Here is a 4,308-nt window from a genome sequence, read left to right as displayed (position 1 = left end):
GGGTTGGATGAACAGGACCCCCATGGTGTTGCCGCTGGATGAACAGGACCCCGATATATCGAGCCAGTTGGGCGTGGATGAACAGGACCCCGTGGAGGGAAGGTTGAATAGTAGCCGGTGGAGGGCTGGTTGAACAGTAGCCGGTGGAGGGCTGGATGAACAGTAGCCCATGGAGGGGTGGTTGAACAGAACCCCGTGGAGAGGGCTGGTTGAACAGTAGCCGGTGGAGGAGCGTGCGGTGGAGGCTGGATGAATAGGAGCCCGTGGATGAACAGTCGTAGGTGGAGGCTGGAGGAGGTCGACGGTGGATGAACAGTAGCCCGTGGAGGCTGGAGAAGGTCGACGGTGGAGATGAACAATATCTTGTGGAGTCCCATTTTGCGGTACGCCACACTCCTCTCGATGAACAAGACCCCCGTTTCGACCGTAGTGCTCCAACACAAGTCCATTTGCTCCGTTTTCGGTATGCCACACCCCTCCCGATCAACAGGACCACGTTTCGACCGTAGGAGGTCTAACAGAAGTCTGTTTCCTCTGTTTTGCGGTACACCAGACCCTTCCTGATGAACAGGATCCCGTTTCGACCGTGGCCGGTCAAACACAAGGCCGTTTCGTCTGTTCTGCGGTACGACATGCCTTGTTTCCATCGGCTGTTCCGTCCAAGCTGGTTGGCTCCCGATGAACACGATGCATTCCGTTCCGACCCAGCCGGTTGGCTCCCCATGAACACGACGACGATGCAGTTTCTCCATTCCGCCCCAGCCATGTACACGAGCCCTGGTCGTACGTATGCGTGAGTAGGCGTTCGAGACCCCGCCCGTATGTACGTACGTGGCCGTATTTACTTTCTTGCACCCTGGCCGCTGTACATACGTGTACATGCTACATGCGCGCCTCTACTACGACGCATGCGTGCCTCTACTACGACACGTGCGCGCCTCTACATCGACCAGTATGTACGTACACGTTTGCGACCAGAATGACAACACTACGTACACTTCGACCAGGTGGGTCTCGACTGTCAGGCACTTCCTTGCGTGCGAAGATGTAACTGGTGGGTCCCAATAGTCAGGGGGGCAAATCATTTTTTTTGCACGTAATATGGACACACTTCCTTGTGTGTGAAGATGTAGCTGGTGGGTCCCAGCAGTCAGGGGGTAAACATTTTTTTCACGAAATACGGTGGCCCGTCCGGTGGGTCCCTGCTGTCAGGTGGAGGGATCATTATTTCCGCGTAATAAGGAGGCACTTCCTTGCTGCAGCTGTGGATCCAGCTGTCAGCCTCTCCACGTACAGTACTCTTCCGATGGAAGTCGTTCCTTGATCATGTTGACCACGCCGCACCAAGAGCACCAGGACGATGGACGACGGCGAGGCCTAGGAAGGGGACGACGTGGAGCCGGGGAAGACGCGACAGTGGATGCCCACGCGGAGAGGTGTACAAGGGTTCATTGGTTCGGCTTCGGCGTGAGGCTGCCGTCGCCGCAGAATAACAAGGGGAGTGGGTGAGTGGAGGGATGGCCTGACCAGCAGTGGGAGTAGTAGGGGGCGGTGAGGCCTCCGCGGCAGCACAGCCGGCCATGGGAGGCAGGAGCAGGCGGCACGACCGGCGGTGTTTTGGGCTGCTGGAGCAAGAAGACCAGAGGCTGAAGAAGCACTACAGCCATTGGATGGACATCGTACGGTCACTGGAGCTAGAATCGTTCATATTGACTAAGTTGACAAAGCCCTCCGTCCCCGTCAACTTAGTAGGCCCACAAGTCAGCCTCCCGCTATGCTGGGTCCCAGCTAGCAGGGGAGTATTCATTTTTGTGTGCGTAATAACGAGGCACTTCCTTGCGTGCGAAGATATAGCTGGTGGGTCCGACCTGTCAGCGGGGGGGGGGGGTGCATTTTCTTCGCGAAATACAGAGGCCCTTCCGATGGGTCCCAGATGTCAGGCGGAGGAATCATTATTTTGCACGTAATAAGGAGGCATTTCCTTGTGTGCGGCCGTGGACCCAGCTGTCAGCCTCTCCATGTACAGTCCATGTCCGATGGAAGTTGTTCCTTGACCACGTTGACCACGCCGCGCCGAGAGCACCAGGGCGGTGGACGACGACGAGGCCTAGGAAGGGGACGACACGGAGCCGGGGAAGACGCGCTAGTGGATGCCCATGCAGAGAGGAGTACCAGGGTTCACTGGTTTGGCTTTGGTGTGAGGCTGCCGTCGCCGCAAAATAACATGGGGTGTGGATGAGTGGAGGGATGGCACGGCCAGCGGTGGGAGTAGTAGGGGGCGGTGAGGCCTCTGCGGTAGCACAGCCGGCCACGGGAGCCAGGAGCAGGCGGCATGACCGACGCTGCTTTGGGCGGCTGGAGCAAGAAGACTAGAGGCTGAAGAAGCACGATAGCCATTGGATGGACATCGTATGGTCACTGCAGCTAGAATCGTTTATATTGACTAAGTTAACAAAGCCTTTTGTACGCGTCAACTTAGTAGGCCCACATGTCAGCCTCCGAAACGGTGTGCCCCAGATGTCAGGGGGAGGAATCATTTTTTGGACGGCTGAAGCTAGAATATCCGAGATTGAAGAAGAAGCACGACATCCGTTGGATGGACATCCAACGGCCAGTGCTGCTAGAACCGTGTGTTGACTATAAGTTGACAAAGCCTTGCATACACGTCAACTTACTTTTTTAGGGGACGCGTCAACTTAGTAGGCCCACAAGTGTGTGGCAGAGAACTTATAGCCCATTTGCGATTTGTAAGAATGTACAACCCATTTTTGAATTCTAATGGAATTTACTACAACCCATTTACAGTTTGTTAAAAGTACAACCCATTTTCTTGCTAGGACAACAATTAATAATTTCAACCAACCGTTCAAAAAAGAATTCAATAAAATTTCCCACATTTTGATGGGATTCAAAATATTTTTATCCTAAAATTTCTAGTCAGATTAAATACAGTTTCAATATAAATTTGTATTACGTAAAAATCCAATAAAACATTGCGCGTGCAACAATTAATGAAATTAAAATTTTCAAAATTCAAAAATAATATTTTATAAACTAATTATGAGTTTGGTGCATTTTTTATAGTTACTGCCTAGTTTTATAATTACATCCCATTTATTATTTCTTAAAGCCCATTTTCCTGTTAAGCCTAATGCATACCTCCTAGGAAAGATTTGCAGCCCAGCGGGGCGGAGAATAACAAGTTGACCTTGCATGGGTATTCCTAAAAAAAGTATACTGGGCTAGCCATTTTCAGCTTGAAAAAAATTAATATCTGAGCTGGATATCTGGTCTGGGCTAGATGGGTCACAGCCCGCCCAGTTAATACCCTGCTCTCCTCTGAACAACAACGAAAACATCGCTCAAGAAAAACTCTGCAGTGCTCACACCTCAAAAACACAAATACTGCTCGAGCTGCTTGGTACGAGCTATCAACCGCTCCTTGTGCAATTCTCTCGTTTATTGACTGCATAGGTTGACAATGGTGCGGACCGTGATGTCAGGAAACCAGGAGGAATCAAACAAAATAGTTGTACATAATAAGGAGGCACTTGCGTACGTACGGCTACGGCCCTAGTGGGTCCCTACTATCATCCAGTCAAAATAAAGTCATCTCCTGAATCCTCATGTTCGTTGACCATGTTGACAATGCTTGGCGCCACGACAAGTGCAACAACTTGAAGGACGACGGAGAGGGCCTCGTGGGCCCTACGGATGGTCTGATATAGCGCCTAGTGCTCATTCATGAAGCCAGGGTCATCAGACACCTATGAGCACCTTCAAGAGACTGAGACGACATGAAATGGTAAGGCCGCGCTTGGGAGCTCTGGTTTATTTCACACCTGTATTAAGATACAAGTGTAATTTACTCGTCATCGGAAACAACGCGTAAAATACATGCATAATGAAACCGAGGGCCCGAGGTCAGTAAGTAAAACAGGCGGGTTACACGTGTAATTTGAGAGACCAGTGTATATTTTACTAGCCAAAATCGACCAACCAAGCGTTTCGCCCGAGACCATCTGCTTTTATTTACAAGCGTCAGTTTTTCAAGCAGTTTTGGTAGGAAAACGACGATCCAATCACGGCCTAAGCTGATGAGTTGGTCGGAAGATCATATGGTTTCACCTCTAACCTACCCGAGTTGTCGTATAGGCTATGAATGAAACATAAGACAATGAACTTCTTAAGCACATAAACAACAGAAGAGGATGATCTTCATGACATGCAAATCATAGGCATTAGCTCAACATGCAAAACAATGTGAAGCATTATTCTCAATAGGCAAAGTGAGCAGCTCGTGATGCC

Source organism: Triticum dicoccoides, chromosome 7B (assembly GCF_002162155.2).
Source record: "Triticum dicoccoides isolate Atlit2015 ecotype Zavitan chromosome 7B, WEW_v2.0, whole genome shotgun sequence".
Taxonomy (NCBI): domain Eukaryota; kingdom Viridiplantae; phylum Streptophyta; class Magnoliopsida; order Poales; family Poaceae; genus Triticum; species Triticum dicoccoides.
Note: the sequence above shows the minus strand (reverse complement) of the source record.